General features: G+C 39.4%; 1 protein-coding gene across 1 annotated transcript in view; it reads left to right on the forward strand.

Moving 5' to 3' along the window:
- Positions 1 to 18,920: 18,920 nt before the first annotated feature.
- PLCL1 (phospholipase C like 1 (inactive)) overlaps positions 18,921 to 24,282 on the forward strand; it is a 366,361-nt gene continuing 360,999 nt past the window's right edge. The window contains exon 1 of the mRNA XM_036859028.1: positions 18,921 to 19,004. The gene's annotated coding sequence lies outside the window, so the exon portion shown is untranslated. The remainder of the gene's footprint in view (positions 19,005 to 24,282) is intronic.

Raw genomic sequence — 24,282 nt, forward strand, 5'->3', positions numbered from 1 at the left:
AATTTCTCCATCGAATCTGAATGAGATCCTTGCTGGGTAGAGTAATCTTTGTTGTAGGCTTTTCCCTTTCGTCACTTTAAATATGTCCTGCCACTCCCTCTGGCTTGCAGGGTTTCTGCTGAAAGATCAGCTGTTAACCTTTTGGGGAATCCCTTGTATGTTACTGGTTGTTTTTCCCTTGCTGCTTTTAATATTTTTTATTTGTATTTAATTTTTGATAGTTTGATTAATATGTATCTTGGCATGTTTCCCCTTGGATTTATCCTGTTTTGGACTCTCTGTGCTTCCTGGACTTGATTAACTATTTCCTTTCCCATATTAGGGAAATTTTCAACTATAATCTGTTCAAATATTTTCTCAGTCCCTTTCTTTTTCTCTTCTTCTTCTGGGACCCATATAATTCGAATGTTGGTGCATTTAATGTTGTCCCACAGGTCTCTGAGACTGTTCTCAATTCTTTTCATTCTTTTTTCTTTATTCTGCTCTGCAGTAGTTATTTCCACTATTTTATCTTCCAAGTCACTTATCCGTTCTTCTGCCTCGGTTATTCTGCTATTGATTCCTTCTAGAGAATTTTTAATTTCATTTATTGTCTTGTTCATCATTGTTTGTTTGCTCTTTAGTTCTTCTAGGTCCTTGTTAAACATTTCTTGTATTTTCTCCATTCTATTTTCAAGATTTTGGGTCATCTTTACTATCATTACTGTGAATTCTTTTTCAGGTAGACTGCCTATTTCCTCTTCATTTGTGTGGTCTGGTGGGTTTTTACCTTGCTCCTTCATCTGGTGTGTGTTTCTGTGTCTTCTCATTTTGCTTAATTTACTGTGTTTGGGGTCTCCTTTTTGCAGGCTGCAGGTTCGTAGTTCCCATTGTTTTTGGTGTCTGCCCCCAGTGGCTAAGGTTGGTTCAGTGGGTTTTGTAAGCTTCCTGTTGGTGGGGACTTGTGCCTGTGTTCTGGTGGATGAGGCTGGATCTTGTCTTTCTGGTGGGCAGGTCTGCATCAGGTGGTGTGTTTTGGGGTGTCTGTGACCTTATTATGATTTTAGGCAGCCTTTCTGCTAGTGGGTGCGGTTGTGTTCCTGTTTTGCTAGTTGTTTGGCATAGGGTGTCCAGCACTGTAGCTTGCTGGTCGTTGAGTGGAGCTGGGTCTTAGCATTGAGATGGAGATCTCTGGGAGAGCTTTTGCTGTTTGATATTACGTGGAGCTGGGAGGTCCCTGGTGGACGAATTTCCTGAACTTGGCTCTCCTGCCTTAGAGGCAGAGGCATGACACCCAGCGGGAACACCAACATCCTGTCATCCACACGGCTCAGAATAAAAGGGAGAAAGAAGGAAAGAAAGAGAGAGAGAAAGAAAGAGAGAAAGAATAAATTTATTAAAATTAAAAATAATTATTAAAAATAAAAAAATTGAAATGTAATTTTAAAAAAAAGAAAGAAAGAAGAGAGAAACCAAACCAAAAAACAAATCTACCAATGATAAGAAGTGCTAAAAACTATACTAAAAAAAAAAAAAAAAAAGGGCAGACAGAACCCTAGGACAAATGGTAAAAGCAAAGCTATACAGACAAAATTACACACAGAAGCATACACAGACACAGTCACAAAAAGAGAAAAAGGAAGAAAAAATATATATCGTTTCTTCCAAAGTCCACCGCTTCAATTTGGGATGATACCTTGTCTATTCAGGTATTCCACAGATGCAGGGTACATCAAACTGATTGTGGAGATTTAATTCACTGCTCCTGAGGCTACTGGGAGAGATTTCCCTGTCTCTTCTTTGTTCCCACAGCTCCTGGGGTTTAGCTTTGGATTTGGCCCTGTCTCTGCGTGTAGGTCGCCTGAGGGCATCTGTTCTTCGCTCACACAGGACGGGGTTAAAGGAGCAGCTGCTTCGGGGGCTCTGGCTCACTCAGGCCGGGGGAGGAAGGGGTACGGAATGTGGGGCGAGCCTGCGGCGGCAGAGGCCGGCATGACGTTGCAGTAGCCTGAGGCGCGCTGTGTGTTCTCCCGGGTAAGTTGTCCCCGGATCACGGGACCCTGGCAGTGGCGGGCTGCACCGGCTCCCGGGAGGGGAGGTGTGGATAGTGACCTGTGCTCGCACACAGGATTCTTGGTGGCTGCAGCAGCAGCCTTAGCGTCTCATGCCCGTCTCTGAGGTCCGCGCTGATAGCCATGGCTCGCGCCCATCTCTGGAGCTCGTTTAGGCGGTGGTCTGAATCCCCTCTCTTCATGCACCCCGAAACAAAGAGGCAAGAAAAAGTCTCTTGCCTCTTGGGCAGCTGCAGACTTTTTCCCGGACTCCCTCCCGGCTAGCTGTGGTGCACTAACCCCTTCAGGCTGTATTCACGCCACCAACCCCAGTCCTCTCCCTGGGATCCGATCGAAGCCCGAGCCCAGTCCCCGCCCGCCCTGGCGGGTGAGCAGACAAGCCTCTCGGGCTGGTGAGTGCTGCTCGGCACCGCTCCTCTGTGTGGGAATCTCTCCGCTGTGCCCTCCGCACCCCTGTGGCTGCGCTCTCCTCCGTGGCTCCGAAGCTTCCCCCCTCCGCCACCCGCAGTGTCCGCCCGCGAAGGGGCTTCCTAGTGTGTGGAAACCTTTCCTCCTTCACGGCTCCCTCCCACTGGTGCAGGTCCTGTCCCTATTCTTTTGCCTCTGTTTTTTCTTTTTTTTTTTTTGCCCTACCCAGGTACATGGGGAGTTTCTTGCCTTTTGAGAGGTCTGAGGTCTTCTGCCAGCGTTCAGTAGGTGTTCTGAATTGTTCCACATGTAGATGTATTTCTGATGTATTTGTGGGGAGGAAGGTGATCTCCACGTCTTATTCTTCCGCCATCTTGAAGGTCTCCTCTTCCATTATTTTATTCTTTTTTTTAATGGCTGAGTAATAGTCCATTTATATATATAAATGGAATATATATATAGTCCATTTATATATATATCAGAGTGTTTCCATGTTTTGGCTATTGTAAATATTGCCACTGTGTACATTGGGGTGCGTGTATCTTTTTGAATTAGAGCTTTTTGTCTTTTCCAGATATATGCCCAAGAGTGGGATTGCTGGATCATATGGCAACTCTATTTTTAGTTTTTTGAGAAACCTCTATACTGTTTTCCATAGTGGCTGCACCAATTTACATTCCCATCAACAGTGTAGGAGAGTTCCTTTTTCTCCGCACCCTTTCTCCAGCATTTATTAGTTGTAGACTTTAATGATGGCCGTTCTGACCAGTGTCAGGTGATACCTCAATGTAGTTTTGATTTGCATTTCTCTGTTTGCCGCATGAATGTCTTCTTTGGAAAAATGTCTATTTAGGTATTTTGCCCATTTTTTGATTTTTGTTTGTTTCATTATTGAGTTGTATGAGTTGTTTGTATATTTTGGAAATTAAGCCCCTGTCAGTTGCATCATTTGCAAATATTTTCTCCCATTCTGTAGGCTGTTTTTTCATTTTGTTTATGGCTTCCTTTGCTCTGCAAAAGCTTATAAGTTTGATTAGTTCCCATTTGTTTATTTTTGCTTTTATTTCTATTGCCTTGGGAGGCTGATCTAAGAAAACATTGCTACTATTTATGTCAGAGAATGTTTTGCCTATGTTCTCTTCTAGGAGTTTTATGGTGTCACGTCTTAAGTCTTTAAGCCATTTTGAGCTTATTTTTGTTTATGTTGTTTGGGAGTGTCTTAACTTCATTGATTTACATGAGGCTGTCCAGTTTTCCCAACACCACTTGCTGAAGAGACTGTCTTTTCTCCATTGCATATTCTTGTGCTCTTTGTCAAAGGTTAATTGACTGTAGTTGTGTGGGTTTACTTCTGGGCTTTCTATTCTGTTCTGTTTATATGTCTGTTTTTGTGCCAATACCTCGCTGTTTTGATTACTGTAGTTCTGTAGTATTGTCTGAAGTCTGGGAGGCTTATGCCTCCAGCTTTGTTCTTTTTCCTTAGGTTTGCTTTGTCAATTTTGGGTCTTTTGTGGTTCCATATAAATTTTAGGATTATTTGTTCTAGTTCTGTGAAAAATGTTATGGGTAATTTGATAGGGATTACATTAAATCTGTAGATTGCTTTGGGTAGTGTGGCCATTTTAACTGTATTAATTCTTCTAATCCAAGGGCATCAGATTTCTTTCCATTTTCTTGAATCACCTTTGATTTCCTTTATCAGTGTTTTGTAGTTCTCAGCGTATGTCTTTACCCTCCTTGGTTAGGTTTATTCCTAGGTATTTTATTTCTCTTTGATGCGATTTAAAATGGGAATATCCCATTTTCTTATATTTTGTGCTAGTGTCCCAGTGTCCCTCATCATTTTCCTTCACACAGTCTGTTAAGAGATTTACCCAAGCTTGCCCTCTTTCTTGTTTGCCTTCCCTTACTGGCAGTTCTCCTGTTCCTGCCTCTTAAGTTTGCTAGCTTCAGATTCTAATGCCTAATATCTATTTTCAGCAGTCCTCTTCTTGATAACTCTTTGGATGCTTCTCTAGCTTATAGACCTAGATAACCATTTGCTTACCTCCTGTGGACCAGCCTTTAAGGCAGGTCATATGGCAATGATTAAGACCTGGTTCTCGCTCTTCCATAGCCTGTGGTCTAGTGGGAAAAGGAGCTAAGTAAATAGAAAGTTTATACACTCAGTGTGCTAAGTGGAAGCATAGTAGAGTTGCCAGGTGCAGAGATACTCCAGACCAGGGAGTGATTTAACTTGGTAGATAAAATAACATGAAAAGACATGTTTAAAAGATGCCTCTGCTTCCATTTTATTTATTTCTTGTTCTAAGGTCTATTAGCCTATTGTTGTATTTTGGAGGATTATTAGGTGCTTTCTTTTTCTCTGTGCTGGTTGGATATTTGAAATAGGAGAGGTGAGGGACAGGATTGAAAAACAATCTGCCTTAAGGAAGCAAAGAGGTAAGATTTCCTTTTCTTCTACAGGCAACACAGTACTTCCATGTAGAGAGAATGTTATAGAGATAGTTCAGAGCAATTTCTAGAGCAATTTCTGATTTATTGGAAAATTCCTTATAAAAATTAATGGGTTTATTTGATTATGCTTAAACCCATTAAAATTAATGGGTTTATTTGATTATGCTGTTTACTTTGAGCAACTACTTAGACACAAGAATATACAATGTAGAACCTGTTGTGCAGCATAAGGTAGGAGCTCATAAATATTTATAGAATAAGAGATTAAATTAATAGACAACCCTCACTGCACCCTCCACCTAACTGTTTTACTCTTCCTTCTGGACTGAGAGTGAAGAACAGTCAATCATTACCAGAGAACCTTTTTCTTTTTTTCTTTTTTTATATCTTTATTGGAGTATAATTGCTTTACAATGTTGTGTTAGTTTCTGTTGTACAACAAAGTGAATCAGCTATAAGTATACATATATCCCCATATCCCCTCCCTCTTAAGCCTCCCTTCTATCCTCCCTATCCCACCCCTCTAAGTGGTCACAAAGCATCGAGCTGATCTCCCTGTGCTATGCAGCAGCTTCCCACTAGCCATCCATTTTACATTTAGTAGTGTATATATGTCCATGTCACTCTCTCACTTCATCCTAGCTTCCCCTTCCCCCCCATGTCCTCAAGTCCGTAGAGAACTTTTTTCTTGATTCATTCACACAAGTATGGTTTGATAATTATACACATGTTTTCAGTTGCTTTTTAGGGAAAGACCTGATGTTTGGAACATCTCACCTGTATAATCCTTTGAACATTCTCAGATATTTCCTTAAGAGCAAATAATACTACTGTGTACAAAAATAAGACCCACAGCAAGACTTCAGGGCAAGAATGATTACCCAGAACATATTATTCCCTTCTAGACTCAGTCCTACAGTGTTTGCCTCACCTCCTGACCACTAAGTTTGCTGGTTTTTATTCTCTTCCCATTCTTATCTCATTCTTGGATTTGAACTGTAAGGGAGGAAAAAGTTTTCCTTGACCTTCTTAGGGTCCTTGGCTGGGTCTGAAAATTAAACTGACAAAGACAGATTAACAGGAGAAAAGCATACACATTTTATTGAATTTTCACATGTACATGGGAGCCTTCACAAGAGAATGAAGACCTGGAGAAGTGACCAGAACAGGAAGCTTTTATACCTTTTACACAAAGAAACGATAAATTTGTAAGGAATTGACAAGACGAAAGGGTTTGGGCTAGAGATAGTAAATGGTGAAGAAGTAACTAGTAAGATAAGGGTTAGTTTAAAAAGATTTGTTTGCAGATTCTTCTAGGCTGATAGAATTTGTTTTCTTTCTTTAGGAAGAAAAAGGGGGGCTTTTTCTGCATTTACTGCTTCTTAATTGCTTTCAAATTAAAATAATTAGTATGTCAAAGAGACATATTTTGGGGTGACATATTCTGGTTTCCTTCAAATGCATGCGATATTTTCACAGCTACAATCATGACACCTTTTAATGCATTTTTCTTACACCCTTAGGCATCTTGGCAATACGTCATGTCATGTCCCTAGTGTTCTTCTCTCCTTGACATTTCAAACATCTGTGTATAAACATTTATTGAATTGAATTGTCACTGGTCTGCTCTCCTCCAGCAACTACATTGTTTGAGTAGCATGCAACTGTTGCCTTGGTGCACACTGATCTTTTGTACCTAAGGCAGGCCACCATGTACTGTTGTGTAGATTATTCAGTGCGTAAGGGTGTCTGGCCAAAGGAGTGAGTAGGCTGAAACCCAGTCCTTGCTGCTCCACTCACATCACCTTGTAGCCACAGGGCCCCATCCATTCAATGGGAGAGCTTTTTTCTAATTCATAAAAAGGTGCTGAATGGGTCAGTTGCAGCCTTGCCTAAATATAGCTTCTGCACATTATAAGATGGTATCAGGAAACACTGGTTTATGTTCATCATGTTTTACTATCACATTCTCAGAAATAAGTAACTGCTTGACATTTGGAAAAATTTTCATCTGGGTGAGTGTTTCAAGTTGAGTTCCTCAGGAAACAGACTCTGAGATTTGCAGGCAGGAGTTTTTTGCAGACCTGTGCTTGGGAACAGCACCTGAGAAGAGTGAGGGAAACAGAACTGGGCAGAAGAAGTTGAATTGTGATGTTGCAGTAGAGTCCTCAGCAATCCTAGGATGACTTTCAAAGTTGTCCCTAGTGACCAGGATTCCCCCTTAGCCCCCTACTCTACAGTCTATAGTCGCTGAATTCAGCCTTCTCTCAGGGAGTAGACCTGACTTTGGACATGATGGCTCTCTTCAGCTTATGGCAACTTCTGGAAAGGGGCTCAGCTGAGAACAACCCACACTCCCAACATCTGGTGGAACAAGGGCTCAGTACTGAAGTGGATTTGGGCACACCACAGCATATACTAAAGTAACTTCATAACTATTGAGTGACTTTTTCTCCACAATGGGATTAAGCAGGTTACCACTGCTTGCTTTTGGTTGAAGGAACACATGATAGAAACAATAATTCCAGGAAAAATTCAAACTTTTTTCTTAAGGCACCTCAGAGATTGCAGTGAATACAAGTAGCATAGATCCAGTAACCTAAGATTGTCTGAAAATCCAGGTTGCACATTGTATTTAAGGACTGTAGGCTTGAAAATATCTTTCCATGAGTTTGTCCTCTGTTGGTTCCATGCTCAAGAAAATATCCATATTGGTTATCACTGGGGAAACATAATTAAAAAACAAAAACTTCTTGCACCCAGAAAACCTCTCCACAAAAGTGATAGAGACAGAAAACAGTTTCATTATTGAATAAGCGTGAGACCTGTGGTACCCATGACAGGCAATCCACCCTTAAGAGACTGCAAAGACAGATAAGAATCTTACCCCCACCCCCTTATATAGCCAAGCAGATACAACCCATTACATCACACATAGTCCAACCCAAATTTACCTGGGAATTGGGGTGACCATCTTATTGGCTTTATCCAGAGGAAAAACAAACTTCTCATATCTTTGTAACAGGAAGTAGTTTTGCAAATTAGAGCCAGGCAACCACCTAAGTTAGGCTCTTACCTTCTTACTGAAACAGAGATAAGGGAGCTATAACTCTTGAAATTTGAATTTCCAAAAGTTGCACTAAAAAAAGATGGTTCTTGAGGAAACATTTCTGAGTTGTGAGACTGGCAAGAGGCTTATTTAGCCACTATACAGATTTACATCCATTTGAAAAGCACAGAGAAAGAAAGTCTGAAAGAAAAAGGAGAAGGGGAGAAGTCTCTTCCCTTATTTTCAGTAGGGAGAATTAAGCCTCTTATTTTTAATTTGTATTTGCCCTTTCACAATATATGTGGATGTGTTTAAGGCTGGGTCTCCTTGAAGCACTGAAAATTTTTAGAGGCAACCAAAATTCAAAGCCATCGTTTAAGCATCTGGAGTAGCTTCATTGACTATCATCTGATGATAAGCTTGGGAGATGTCAAGTTTTGAGGGGGTAGTGTTATAATATAGTGATCCAGTGGTGGTGATGGTGAGGCTTTGGATTCTGACTCTGCTGTGTGCCCTGGAGAGAGTTATATAACCTCTGTTTTCCATCGCCCAAATAAGGATGATAGCATTTACTACTTCAGGCTATAGATTAATTGAGATAATGCACATAAAAGTCTTAGCACAAAACCTACATTCAGTAGGAGCTCAATGATTGATTGACTGTTGATGTTTTGTTGTTTTGCTGAGCTCTATTTCCCCACAGTAGTAAAAATATGAGTAACTTAAGGACTTTGTTTATTTTTTCTTTTTTTTTAAATTTAATTTTATTTTTTATACAGTAGGTTCTTATTAGTTATCATTTTATACATATTAGTGTCTACATGTCAATCCCAATCTCCCAATTCATCCCAGCACCCCCCCCCCCAACCCCTGCTTTCCCCCCTTGGTGTCCATACATTTGTTCTCTACATCTGTGTCTCAATTTCTGCCTTGCAAACCGTTTCATCTGTACCATTTTTCTAGATTCCACATATATGCGTTAATATACGATATTTGTTTTTCTCATTCGGACTTACTTCACTCTGTATGACAGTCTCTAGATCCATCTACTTCTCTACAAATGACCCAATTTTGTTCCTTTTTATGGCTGAGTAATATTCCATTGTATATATGTACCACATCTTCTTTATCCATTCATCTGTCGATGGGCATTTAGGTTGCTTCCATGACCTGGCTATTGTAAATAGTGCTGAAATGAACCTTGGGGTGCATGTGTCTTTTTGAATTATGGTTTTCTCCAGGTATATGCCCAGTAGTGGGGATTGCTGGGTCATATGGTAATTCTATTTTTAATTTTTTAAGGAACCTTCATACTGTTCTCCATAGTGGCTGTATCAATTTACATTCCCACCAGCAGTGCAAGAGGGTACCCTTTTCTCCACACCCTTTCCAACGTTTGTTGTTTGTAGATTTTCTGATGATGCCCATTCTAACTGGTGTGAGGTGATACCTCATTGTAGTTTTGATTTCGATTTCTCTAATAATTAGTGATGTTGAGCAGCTTTTCATGTGCCTCTTGGCCATTTGTATGTATTCTTTGGAGAAATGTCTATTTAGGTCTTCTGCCCATTTTTTGACTGGGTTTTTTAAAAATATTGAGCTGCATGAGCTGTTTATATATTTTGGAGATTGATCCTTTGTCTGTTGCTTCATTTGCAAATATTTTCTCCCATTCTGAGGGTTGTCTTTTCATCTTGTTTGTAGTTTCCTTTGCTGTGCAAAAGCTTTTAAGTTTCATTAGGTCTCATTTGTTTATTTTTGTTTTTATTTCCATTACTCTAGGAGGTGGGTCAAAAAAGATCTTGCTGTGATTTATGTCAAAGAGTGTTCTTCCTATGTTTTACTCTAAGAGTTTTATAGTGTCCGGTCTTAGATTTAGGTCTTTAATCCATTTTGAGTTTATTTTTATGTATGGTTTTAGGGAGTGTTCTAATTTCATTCTTTTACATGTAGCTGTCCAGTTTTCCCAACACTGCTTATTGAAGAGACTGTCTTTTCTCCACTGTATATCCTTGCCTCCTTTGTCATAGATTAGTTGACCATAGGTGTGTGGGTTTATCTCTAGGCTTTCTATCCTGTTCCATTGATCTATATTTCTGTTTTTGTGCCAGTACCATATTGTCTTGATTACTGTAGCTTTGTAGTATAGTCTAAGTCAGGGAGTCTGATTCCTCCAGATCTGTTTTTCTTTTCCCTCAAGATTGCTTTGGCTATTCGGGGTCTTTTGTGTCTCCATACAGATTTTAAGAGTTTTTGTTCTACTTCTGTAAAAAATGCCATTGGTAATTTGATAGGGATTGCATTGAATCTGTAGATTGCCTTGGGTAGTAGAGTCATTTTCACAATATTGATTCTTCCAATCCAAGAACATGGTATATCTCTCCATCTGTTTGTGTCATCTTTGATTTCTTTTATCAGTGTCTTATAGTTTTCTGAGTACAGGTCTTTTACCTCATTAGGTAGGTTTATTCCTAGGTATTTTATTCTTTTTGTTGAAGTTGGGATTGTTTCCTTAAATTCTCTTTCTGATCTTTTCTTGTTAGTGTATAGGAATGCAAGAGATTTCTGTGCATTAATTTTGTATCCTGCAACTTTACCAAATTCATTGATTAGCTCTAGTAGTTTTCTGATAGCATCTTTAGGATTATCTATGTATAGTATCATGTTATCTGCAAAGAGTGACAGTTTTACTTCTTATTTTCCAATTTGTATTCCTTTTATTTCTTTTTCTTCTCTGATTGCTGTGGCTGGGACTTCCAAAACTATATTGAATAATAGTGGCGAGAGTGGACAGCCTTGTCTTGTTCCTCATCTTAGAGGAAATGCTTTCAGTTTTTCACCATCGAGAATGCTGTTTGCTGTGGGTTTGTTGTCTATAGCCTTTATTATGTTGAGGTAGGTTCCCTCTATGCCCACTTTCTGGAGAGTTTTTTATCATAAATGGGTGTTGAATTTTGTCAAAAACTTTTTCTGCATGTATTGAGAGGATCATATGGTTTTTATTTCTTAATTTTTTAATATGGTGTATCACATTGATTGATTTGTGTATATTGAAGAATCCTTGCATCCCTGGGATAAATCCTACTTCATCACAGTGTATGATCCTTTTAATGTGTTGTTGGATTCTGTTTGCTAGGTTTTTCTTGAGGATTTTTGCATCTATGTTCATCAGTGATATTAGTCTGTAATTTTATTTTTTTATAGTATCTTTGTCTGGTTGTGGTATCAGGGTGATGGTGGTCTCATAGAATGAGTTTGGGAGTGTTCCTTCCTCTGCAATTTTTTGGAAGAGTTTGAGATGAATGGGTGTTAGCTCTTCTCTAAATGTTTGATAGAAGTCACCTGTGAAGCCATCTGGTCCTGGACTTTTCTTTGTTGGAAGATTTTTTTAAAAATAAATTTATTTATTTTATTTATTTATTTTTGGCTGCATTGGGTCTTCGTTCCTGGACGTGGGTTTTCTCTAGTTGCAGCACACGGAGTCTACTCTTCGTTGTGGTGTGTGGGCTTCTCATTGTGGTGGCTTCTCTTTTTGTGGAGCATGGGCTCTAGATGTGTGGGCCTCAGGAGTTGTGGCACGTGGGCTCAGTAGTTGTGGCTTGTGGGTTCTAGAGCACAGGCTCAGTAGTTGTGGTGTATGGGCTTAGTTGCTCCATGGCATGTGGGATCTTCCCGGACCAGGACTTGAACCTGTGTCCCTGCATTGGCAGGTAGATTCTTAACCACTGCACCACCAAGGAAGTCCCTGTTAGAAGATTTTTAATCACAGTTTCAATTTCATTACTTGTGATTGGTCTGTTCATATTTTCTATTTCTTCCTGGTTCAGTTGTGGAAGGTTATACCTTTCTAAGAATTTGTCCATTTCTCCCAGGTTGTCCATTTTATTGGCAGAGAGTTGCTTGTAATAGTCTCTAATGATGCTTTGTATCTCTGTAGTGTCAGTTGTTACTTCTCCTTTTTCATTTCTAATTTTATTGATTTGAGCCCTCTCTGTCTTTTTCCTGATGAGTCTGGCTAAAGGTTTATCAATTTTGTTCATCTTCTCACAGAACCAGCTTTTAGTTTTACTGATATTTGCTATTGTTTTCTTTGTTTGTATTTCATTTATTTCTGCTCTGATCTTTATGATTTCTTTCCTTCTACTAACTTTGTGTTTTGTTTGTTCTTCTTTCTCTGGTTCCTTTAGGTGTAAGGTTAGACTGTTTATTTGAGATTTTTCTTGTTTCTTGAGGTAGGATTGTATTGCTATAGACTTCCCTCTTAGAACTGCTTTTGCTGCATCCCATACGTTTTGGATCGTCGTTTTTCATTGTCATTTGTCTCTCAGTATTTTTTGATTTCCTCTTTGAATTCTTCAGTGATCTCTTGGTTATTTAGTAACATATTGTTTAGCCTCCATGTGTTTGTGTTTTTTATGTTGTTTTCCCTGTAATTTGTTTCTAACTTCATAGCATTTTGGTTGGAAAAGATGCTTGATATGATTTCAATTTTCTTAAATTTACCGATGCTTGATTTGTGACCCAAGATGTGATCTATCTTGGAGAATGTTCCGTGTGCACTTGAGAAGAAAGTGTAGTCTGCTATTTTTGGATGAATGTCCTATAAATATCAATTAACTCTATCTGGTCTGTTGTATCACTTAAAGCTTGTGTTTCCTTATTAATTTTCTGTCTGGATGATCTGTCCATTGGTGTAAGTGAGGTGTTAAAGTTCCCCACTATTATTGTGTTACTTTTGATTTCCTCTTTTATAGCTGTTAGCATTTGCCTTATGTATTGAGGTGCTCCTATGTTGGGTGCATATATATTTATAATTGTTATATCGTCTTCTTGGATTGATCCCTTGATCATTATGTAGTGTCCTTCCTTGTCTCTTGTAACGTGCTTTATTTTAAAGTCTATTTTATCTGATATGAGTATTGCTACTCCAGCTTTCTTTTGATTTCCATTTGCATGGAATATCTTTTTCCATCCCCTCACTTTCAGTCTGTATGTGTCCCTAGGTCTGAAGTGGGTCTCTTGTAGACAGCATATATATGGGTCTTGTTTTTGTATCCATTCAGCGAGCCTGTGTCTATTGATTGGAGCATTTCATCCATTCACATTTAAGGTAATTACTGATATGTATATTCCTATTACCATTTTCTTAATTGTTTTGGGTTTGTTTTTGTAGGTCCTTTTCTTCTCTTGTGTTTCCCACTTAGAGAGGTTCCTTTAGCATTTGTTGTAGAGCTGGTTTGGTGGTGCTGAATTCTCTAAGCTTTTGCTTGTCTGTAAAGCTTTTGATTTCTCTGTCGAATCTGAATTAGATCCTTGCTGGGTAGAGTAGTCTTGGTTGTAGGTTCTTCGCTTTCATCACTTTAAATATATCATGCCACTCCCTTCTGGCTTGTAAGGTTTCTGCTGAGAAATCAGCTGTTAAGCTAATGGGAGTTCCTTTGTATGTTATTTGTTGTTTTTCCCTTGTTGCTTTTAATAATTTTTGTTTGCCTTTAATTTTTCTCAGTTTGATTACTGTGTGTCTCGGCATGTTTCTCCTTGGGTTTAACCTGCCTGGGACTCTCTGTGCTTCCTGGACTTGGGTGGCTATTTCTTTTCCCATGTTAGGGAAATTTTTGACTATAGTTTCTTCAAATATTTTCTCTGGTCCTTTCTCTCTCTCTTCTTCTGGGACCCCTATAGTGTGAACATTGGTGCATTTAATGTTGTCCCAATGTTGTTGGCTGTGTTCATTTCTTTTCATTCTTTTTTCTTTATTGTGTTCTGTGGCAGTGAATTCCACCATTCTGTCTTCCAGGTCACTTATCCGTTCTTCTGCCTCAGTTATTCTGCTGTTGATTCCTTCTAGTGTATTTTTCATTTCAGTTACTATATTGTTCATCTCTGTTTGTTTGTTCTTTAATTCTTCTAGGTGTTTTGTCTTTAGTTCTTCTAGGCCTTTTTTAAACATTTCTTGCATCTTCTCAATCTTCACCTCCATTCTTTTTCTGAGGTCCTGGATCATCTTCACTATCATTATTCTGAATTCTTTTTCTAGAAGGTTGCCTATCTCCACTTCATTTAGTTTTTTTTCTGGGGTTTTATCTTGTTCCTTCATCTGGTACATAGTCCTCTGCCTTTTCATTTTGTCTATCTTTCTGTGAATGTGGTTTTCGTTCCACAGGCTGCAGGATTGTAGTTCTTCTTGCTTCTGCTGTCTGCCCTCTGGTGGACGAGGGTATCTAAGAGGCTTGTGCAAGCTTCCTGATGGGAGGGACTGGTGGTTGGTAGAGTGGGGTGTTGCTCTGGTGGGCAGAGCTCAGTAAAACTTTAATCCACTTGTCTGCTGATAGGTGGGACTGAGTTCCCTCCCTGTCAGTTGTTTGGCCTGAGGTGACCCAGCATTGGAGCCCACTGGCTCTTTGGTGGGACTAATGGCTGCCTCTGGGAGGGCTCACGCCAAGGAGTACTTCCCCAAACTTCTGCTGCCAGTGTCCTTGTCCCTGTGGTGAGCCACAGCCACCCCCCGCCCCCCGCCTCTGCAGGAGACCTGCCAACACAAGCAGGTAGGTCTGGTTCTGTCTCCTATGGAGTCGCTGCTCCTTCACCCTGGGTCCTGAGGTGCATACTACTTTGTGTGTGCCCTGACACAAGCAGTGGAGGGCACACACAGAGTGGAGTCTCTGTTTCCCGCAGTCCTGTTGAAGTCCTGCAATCAAATCCCGCTAGCCTTCAAAGTCTGATTCTCTGGGTATTCCTCTTCTCGTTGCCAGCCTCCTAGATTGGGAAGCCTGACATGGGGCTCAGAACCTTCACTGCTGTGGGTGGACTTCTGTGTTATAATTGTTCTCCAGTTTGTGAGTCACTCACCCAGTGGTTATGGGATTTAATTTTATTATGATTGCGCCCCTCCTTACATCTCCTTGCAGCTTCTCCTTTGTCTTTGAATGTGGGGTATATTTTTTGGCGAGTTCCAGTGTCTTCCTGTCGATGATTGTTCAGTAGTTAGTTGTGATTCTGGTGCTCTCTCAAGAGGGGGTGAGCGTCCATCTTTCTACTCCGCCATCTTGAACCAATCTCCAAGTACTTTGTTTATAAAACAAATATAGGCACACAAATGTCTCAGTTTAATTTAGGCTTTCTTGTGATACTAGTTACTTTGGCCCACTGAATTTATTAGTTTTGTTTGGGTACAGCTTATTTGATTATGCGCTCAAAATGCAAATTTTCCTTTTGCTTGTTCCTTTTTCCTTTTGAGAAAGTGGACTCGAGCAATGGCTGTCTAGTGTAGGGGAATGCCTTGGGAAATACCTTGACAAATTTGAATTGTTCTGATGGCTTGAATGCTTTGACTGCTGTGCTGATTCCTAATGAAATGGACCAGTTCCTCTTCATGAGGTTTTTGCTTTGCTCCTGTTTATTTTCCTAGACTCTCCTTCAAGCTTCCTTTTGTGATTCTTCTCTCTACCATTAAGTTCCTTCCCATCCTTTCCCCATGGCTTAATTCATGGTAAAGGATTTCCTTTCATCCTCAACATGTTTGATGAATACTTCCTCCATCTTCCTGACCTAATAAAACATGAATAGATCCTGAGGACCTCACTCTTCTGCAGGGGTCTCCACACTTTAGTTTTCACTCTCTTACTGGTTTTTATGGATATCCATCATTCATATTTATTTATTTATCTATTATATGTATTTTTTTCTTTACTAGTATTTATGCATATCATAAAACATACACAAAAGAATTTTTAAAAATGAAGCAAATATTTCTTTAAAATGTTTTGTCACTGGTCATGGTTGTTTTCAGAAGTGAATGTATATCTGCATGTCAAAAAGTAAAAAAATTTTTTTGGCTGACTTCTTGTCAGATATATGGTCATTGTTTTTTCCTCTTAATATAAGCAATTATGTCCTTGTATTGAACAGGAGAAGGGTCAGTTCTGCTATTTTTGAAATGTTCACTAGAATTATCTTCAATTCAAGATGTTTTCCAGGAATATTTTAAGCCATCCATACATTTTGGGATAGTTTAATTTAAACTATACAATATAATTTTAAAATTTATTTAACTGGATTTATGTATCAGGTAACGAGTTGGCACTGTCAAATTCTCCAAGTTCTGGAACTCCCAATCATCCCTCAAAATACCTCTTTCACCCACATAGGGATCAAGTGATGGTGTCAGTGGAACCTGCATATTAACATGGGCAAAACTTGATTTACTTCTTATTCAATTTAGATAAGTATAAATATAAGTCCTAATATTTTCTTCCCACATTCTCAGAGGGGAATGGCCAGAGGACCATTGCTCTAATTTAATAGTTTAAGAAAAATGTATTGAATGCTTTTTTTGTATCATAGGGTCAAGTTCGAAATGTACAAAAATGAATAAGAAATGAATTTTACAGCCTAAAGCAGAAGGCAGACACACTTAAAGAAATGTATCAATGTAGTATAGTAGGTACCAACATATTAATGGAGGGTAAAGTGTAAGCTGTGGGTTTTGGAAAGGCTTCCTGGAAAAGATGAAGTCTGAACTGAATTTTGCAGAAAGAATAATGGTTAGTTCAGTGAAGAGAGGTGGGAAAGACTTTTCGTGTAACCAAAATGTGACAGCGTGAAACAGCATGTGGTATTCAGTGGACTTTAAGTAGCCTGATAGTCCTAAAGTATGAACGAAGAGAAATGGAGTAGTCAGAAAGGAAGCCAGGGATGTAGATAGGAGCCATGCCACATATGCCAAAGAGCCTGGACCCTATTCAGCTGGCACTGGGAAGCCAATAAACCTTCATAGTGGGGAGTCGGGTTTTTTTCTTTAGGTAAGTCCCTCTAGCTATAATATGGAGTGAGCATGGGTATAAGAACATACCACAAAGTCACTATAATCAAATAAATATGTATTGGATGGGAATCAGAACAGAAAACTCAGAAGTAGACTGAAGTACGTGTAAGAATTTAATATATGACAAGAAGGATAATTCAGTTCAGTAAGAAAAGAATAGATTAGTTCATGAAGAAAATAAAAAGTAGACCACCATCTTATTTTTTAAAAATTTACTTAACTTTGTACACACTTATATAGACATATAAACTAAATTTAAAAATAAATTATAGAAAAACCAAATACTTAAATGTTAAAGAAAAGCAATAAAAATCTTACAAAAAAGGTAGGAGATTACATGTACAATCTAGGCGTTGGAAAGTGTTTCCTAACCAATGCTGAGAAGAGACATATTTGATTATATGAAAATTAGCATAATGTATACGCAAAAATACCATAGACAAAGTCAATAAACAGTTCTGGAAAAAATGTTACAAAAGCAGATAACGTAATAACTGTTAACATCTATAATATGTTGGTTGGGTTATCTGAGAAGCATGATGAGTTAGAGGTACAAAAGGTTTATTGGAAAGTAACACAGTAGAGGAAAAAGGGAGGAGCAGGATTGGGCAGGAGGAGCCTAGGTGCAGACCTGACAAAATCTCAACCAGCCCAAGGGGCAGCTCTGGAGCAGTGATTGCCTGTTGGAGGAGTCTTGCCACGGTGGAAATGGCCAGGACCCATTGGCTGGAGATTGCCCAGAGAAGAGAAGAGCTTGTCCTCAGCTATCAACGCCTCACTCATTCATTGGCAAGGGGCTTCCTCAAGAAGAATAAGACCATGGGTCAAAAGTTGACATGGACCCTAAGTTACTGGACAGCTGAAGGCTGCCAGTGAACCATACTCCTTGCAGCTGCAGAGTGAGCCCTTTATTGAAGCAGAATCTGAGTGTGGCATCTCTGTGTTTGACATCTAACTCTCACAAACTGAGAAGAAAAAGGCATTTAATCCAAAGGAAAATTAGGCAAAGCACATGTATAGACAGTTTACTGAAGATTAAGTTTAAATGGCCAAGAAACATTTGAAGTGTGCTTAGTAATCTGGAAAGTGCAAATTAAAATAACAATGGAATATAATTTTATACCTATATGTAAGAGGCAGAAATTAATGAGAACTACAATACTCATTGGGATGGAATATAAAGTGTTGTTACTCTTTGGAAAATCTATCTGGCATTATCTAATAAAATAAAAAATGCATATACCCTTAGACCCAAAATTCTACTCCTGGGAATCTATCTGATGGAAATGAAATGACTGATTCATAAAGATGTGATGTGTGTACAAAAATGATTATTACAACATTGTTTGTAGTGGTAAAAAATTAGATATAAATTGAATACCTCAAATAGAGAAATGCCTGAATGAACAATGATATATCCGTACCATGGACTATTAATTTAAAAGAATGAATTAGTAGATATTGCGGATGAGGTGGTGGGATCCTTACCAGGTATTGTTATACATACTCAAAAGAGTATGTATAAAAATGTCTCCCCCTGCTTTTTTTGTAAATCAAACAATGACAAAAACACACTCTATTTATATGTGTATATCTACATATATGAATGTAAACCAAAACTGAAAAGATGCATACTAGGTTGTTAATTTAAGTTATCTTGCAAGGAGTGAGAGGGTTGAGTGGTTTGAGGAGTAGAGAAATGTGCAAGACAGGTAAAAGAAGATTAAAAAATTATATGAAAAAATATGCATATGATCACATTTATGCTATTATTTCTAAATCTCTTAAGAAAGGCAAAACCAGGCTTATACAGCTTGCAGGAAAGAAATAAATGAGAAAAATATGTCACAGAAATGGAAATGATCATACAAAATTTTATTGAATATACAAGAATTTTTAGTTTTTACTGGTTTAATAGATGCCAAGATTGTTTATTTGCTGCGCAAATCAAACAGTATCTGGCCATATGAACCAATAGCATGGTTGTGGAAAGAACAGGGCTTTTGGTAAATTTATGTGTCTGTATCAGGAGAGTTTAGAAACTGCTATAGTAACAAATGACCTCCAAATCTGAGGGACTTACCACAAAGGTTGCTGTCTTGCTCATGTTTCATGTTCATTGCAGATTTACTTCAGCTCTGCACCGTGCCGTTTTCAAGATCCAGCCTCTGCCTGGTGAACAATTAATACTGTGGCAAAGGAAAATGAGATCATGGTAAGTATATACTCGCTCTTAAAACTTTTGTACACAAGGAGTTCTTCCACTCATCTTTCATTGGTCTAAGCAAGTCACATGCCTGAGCCTGCTGTCAATGGGATGAGGATGTATTAACTCTCGCATAGGGAAGGATCAGTGAACATCTCCCAGAGTAGGATGATCTGCTTTACAACGAAGAGTATTAATGAAATATTTTTATGTGATCATAATAATGAATGTTGTTAATGATTGGTGAGTGAGCAGAATTAATGATGAGAAATAAGAGAAAATATTTTTTATAATTCATTAAGTGCTTGTTTCTCATCCACTGGGTGTACAGGTAAGAGACACCCCTTTTGATTTTAATTTAGTTTCAATCACAGATCACAGACTATTCTTGACAATTTCGGAACACAAACTAAAACCATTTTAATCTGTATTTTGCATATAGGAAGAATTCAGGTAGATGGAAGGGTAAGATTCTATTGTATCCACGTATTTTATTTTTCTGAAGTTTAGAATTAATAGCAGTAGGTTGATGAGAAATGTAACGTTTATCAAAAATCAGAAAAATATTCCTTCCTTTAGAAATGATAGTCTGGGGACTTCCCTGATGGTGCAGTGATTAAGAATCTGCCTGCCTATAAAGGGGCCATGGGTTTGAGCCCTGGTCCGGGAAGATCCCACATGCCGTGGAGCAACTAAGCCCATGAACCACAACTACTGAGCCTGCGCTCTAGAGCCCACGAGCCACAACTACTGAGCCCATGTGCCACAACTACTGAAGCCCGTGCACCTAGAACCCATGCTCTGCAAGAAGAGAAACCACCGCAGTGAGAAGCCTGTGCACCACAACAAAGAGTAGCCCCTGCTCACTGCAAGTAGAGAAAGCCCGCATGTAGCAACGAAGACCCAACACAGCCAAAAATAAATAAATAAATTTAAAATTAAAAAAAAAAAAAGAAAGAAATGATGGTCTGAAAATAATAGTGTTTGGTACTTTTCGCTTAGAGTTTAAGTATTTGCTCCTAAAGAATCTTCCAAATAAATTCTATCTGCAGCTATCAGTTTAGTTATTGAAAATTCATTTTGGCTAGGAGAAACCTTAAAGAAAGCTCTGAAACCTCTCATTATACTAATTATAGTATTATACTATGTTTGTTGTTTGTTATGTCACTTCACAGTTTAAATTAAATTTTAGTCCTTTGCTTTTGCTCAATATTTCAGATGATTCTTGCATGATGTTTTTTCCCTTAATCTTTTTTTTTTTTTTGGCTGTGTTGGGTCTTCATTGCTGTGCGCGGGCTTTCTCTAGTTGCGGCGAGCAGGGTCTACTGTTCGTTGTGATGTGTGGGCTTCTCATTGCGGTGGCTCCTCTTGTTGTGGAGCATGGGCTGTAGGTGCACAGGCTTCAGCAGTTGTGGCATGCGGGCTCAGTAGTTGTGGCTCGTGGGCTCTAGAGCGCAGGCTCAGTAGTCGTGGCGCACAGGCTTAGTTGCTCCGCAGCATGTGGGATCTTCCCGGACCAGGGCTCGAACCCGTGTCCCCTGCATTGGCAGGCGGATTCTTAACCACTGCACCACCAGGGAAGTCCCTCCCCTAATCTTTTGAAAACAATTGTGACATTATCTGAACAGTTTCACCAGGACATTTTATAAAGAGCAGAGAATGGCAAAATTCCCAAGTGCAGTTCAACAGCTGTTGCTCCTCCACTGTGGGTTAAGGGTAGAGGCACTGTGTCCATGGTGACCTATTTGAGTCAGTGAGGGTGGGAACTGTGAGATTCTCACAGAGGTTAATGACAGAGCAAATGCTAGCAATCCAGTTTTCACTAGACATTTGGCTTCAAATGGAAATTTATTTTTTTAAAGAAAGGATTCACTTTCTAATTTCCTCATTTTAATAAAGCAGATAAAGTTGTGCTAAACCAAAGAGTTTTACACCTGAAAACTTATTTGGGACTAAAAAGTGCTTACAAAAGAGACCATACTTTACTCTTGTCTTGTATTTTAATTTAGAACATGCATTATGATTTTGTGCTTATTTAAATATCTCACTCTGCTTCTTCCAAAAGTTTTGAGGTAGGCTACAGCAAAGACATAATAAGGCTAACAAAATAGGTATAAGAGTAATACATCATGATCAGGACTTCCCTGGTGGTGCAGTGGTTAAGAATCTGCCTGCCAGCAGTGGTTAAGAATCCACCTGCCAATGCAGGGGACACGGGTTCGAGCCCTGGTCTGGGAAGATCCCACATGTCGCAGAGCAACTAAGCCTGTGTGCCTCAACTCCTGAGCCTGCACTCTAGAGCCCGCGAGCCACAACTACTGAGCCCCTGTGCCACAACTACTGAAGCCCAAGTGCCTAGAGTCCATGCTCCAAAACAAGAGAAGCCACCGCAGTGAGAAGCCTGCACACCGCAACTAAGAGTAGCCCCTGCTCGCCGCAACCAGAGTAAAGCCCGTGAGCAGCAACGAAGACCCAATGCAGGCGAAAATAAAATGAAAAAAAAAAAAAAAAAAAAAGAATCCGCCTGCCAATGCAGGGGACATGGGTTCGAGCTCTGGTCCGGGAAGATCCCACATGCTGCGGAGCAACTAAGCCCATGTGCCACAACTACTGAGCCCACATGCTGCAACTACTGAAGCTTGTGCGCCTAGAACCCGTGCTCCGCAATAAGAGAAGCCACTGCAATGAGAAGCCTGTGCACCGCAACAAAGAGTAGCCCTGCTTGCCACAACTAGAGAAACCCCGCGCACAGCAACAAAGACCCAACACAGCCAAAAGTAAAAAAATAAATTAATTAAAAAAAAAAGAGTAATACATCATGATGAAAGGAAAGGAGTGCATTAGAGAAAGAAATATGGCTCGATATTTTCTTCCAATGGGTCCTGTGATACTGACAAGCATTAATGAACTTCATGTCTTGGCAAAATTGGAGGAAAAATCCCCATCACATGTGGATGAATAAGATTTGGGGTTTGTACCTGGGGTGGGGGAAGAGGAGGAGGAGGAACCTACCCCGTATTCACTCCTGTATCGCAAGTGTCAAGCATTGGGTGTATGTTTGATTTGAAGAGGTTTATATTATAAAACCATACCTGGAAACAACTCAAGTTGTTAAATAAAATAAAGAAGAGAAACAAGTTTTCGTGGGGGTGTCATTAGTACCATTCCAGTGGTACTTTTCATAAATGCCTTTGTGGCTTCTGCATCAGAAGGGAACATAACCACGACCTGAGCTCCAACTCCAGGATCTGTGTCAAAGTAAATTAACACATAGAAAATAAATCAACACTGACTGTCTATTTTTAAAAGACCTTTGCCCTGAACATACAGACTGTTCCCAGACGATTGGCCTGGGGCTCCTGATAGTATATTTTAGCCTCAGGGTCTATGTGGGATGATTCCTGAGGGGGCAGTGTTTATGGACAAACACCTGGGCATTCTGTTCTCATGCAGGTAGTACAGGTTTGCAGCAGCCATCAGACATTGAAGAACATTGTCTGTAATTAGAGATTTCTTAAATATTTATTGCCTTTCAGTACTTGGAAGATTTATTAAACTGGTGAACCTAGATCTATCCTAAACAATTAGTAGCTTCTCATTTTTTTTTTTTTTTTGGCTGTGCTGCGTGGCTTGTGGGATTTCAGTTCCCTAACCAGGGATTGAATCTGGGCCACAGCAGTGAAAGCCCGGAATCCTAAACACTAAGCCACCAGGGAATTCCCTGTAACTTCTCATTTTTGTAGGACTGTTATCAAGAAGTGGAGTGTCCTTCTACTTAGAAATGAAAGTAGTTGATTTTTATGTTTTAGTTACTGAAATAGAAGGGATGAAGGAATACCTGTCAAGAAAAGGGAATCTTGAATTTTAAGAGGTTGTATTAAGTTTTGCTTATCTTTCATTGACTTAGCATATATTTGCTCTACTATAATATTTATACTATAAATTACCCTGCAAATTGCTTTTTCTTGAACTAGCAAATCAAAATGACTACAATGTGTATTGGGGAGCTCTGTGACTGAATATAAAGATATATGTGGCTCATTTGAAAATGCTGAACTCATATTAAATGCATCTTTGAACTGGCTCTTAATATCAAAATATTCTTTCTTACATATATGTGGATCACAGGATAAATGTGTTTCCTCACACACTGATAAATCAATCAGCCTTATACTCCATCATGATGAAATAGAGGTAATGCTGGTGTTAAGAGAAGAGGTAGTTGTGCCTAATGTGAGTGGTCCCAGATTTGAAGGAGTGGTTCTTCAGAAAAAGTGAAGTCTCCAGGACCATCACGGGACTTGTATCCTATGAGAGCCTTGTGTAGTAGAAAGAGCCACAAGCTTCAAAGTCATCGTCTGGGACTCAAGTCCTGGTTTTGTCACTTTGAGCAAGTAAATTGACCCTTTTGATCCTATGTTTCTTCATCTGTAAAGTAGAGATCAGAATTCTTCATAGAGGATTATCTGGTACATAGAAAGCAGTGATAAATTCTCTTCCCAACTGTGATTTCCTGGTAATGTATGGAAAGTCTTACTATTCTCACTGGATTTTTCTTAGGCCCAGGGTTCTGAAGTGACTAACCTGAGCTGGAAGGACTACATTGACATACCGGGTCTTCAATTCTGGGCTAGGTATTTTCAGGTTTGCTGCAGCTGGCTAGGTTCCCATCAGTTGTTTTTCAGTCCAATTCTAGATTTCATGTTACTCCAATTTATAAGCATCCTTCTAATTTTGCAACTACTTGCTTTGGGTCTGCTCTGAGTTTTGCCCTAGGATGGAATTCCAGGATCCTTGACAATAAGAAGTCCTCAGGGACAGAGCCATTTTTCTTTATCAGAAGTGGTTGTTTTATTCAGTTAGAGGACTGCAAAGGTAAAGATTCTGTCCACAAATATTAATTGAGCACCTACTCTGCCAGGCATGGTTCTGGGAGCTGGAGGTACAGCACTGAACAAAATAGACAAGTTTTTTATGCACATGGAGATTACATTCTCCATTTCAGTGGGGCAGAGACAGGAGGTCAGCGTGAAAGACTATATAAGTAAACAATTCCATGGACAGGACAGTTTATTTACAGTGATAAAATCCTATGAGAAAACAAAACAGAATAATATGAGTAACATGGTATGTGTGTGAGGTTGAAGGGGCAACTTGAGATTTGTGGTCAGAGAAGACCTCTCTGAGGTGGTGACATTTGAATTGACAATTTATGATTCTTACTCACATCCCTTCCCCCTATCCCTCCCATTCCTCCAACTTCCAAGTTGCCCATGAAGTGGTTGTC

Source organism: Balaenoptera musculus, chromosome 7 (genome assembly GCF_009873245.2).
Source record: "Balaenoptera musculus isolate JJ_BM4_2016_0621 chromosome 7, mBalMus1.pri.v3, whole genome shotgun sequence".
NCBI classification, from domain to species: domain Eukaryota; kingdom Metazoa; phylum Chordata; class Mammalia; order Artiodactyla; family Balaenopteridae; genus Balaenoptera; species Balaenoptera musculus.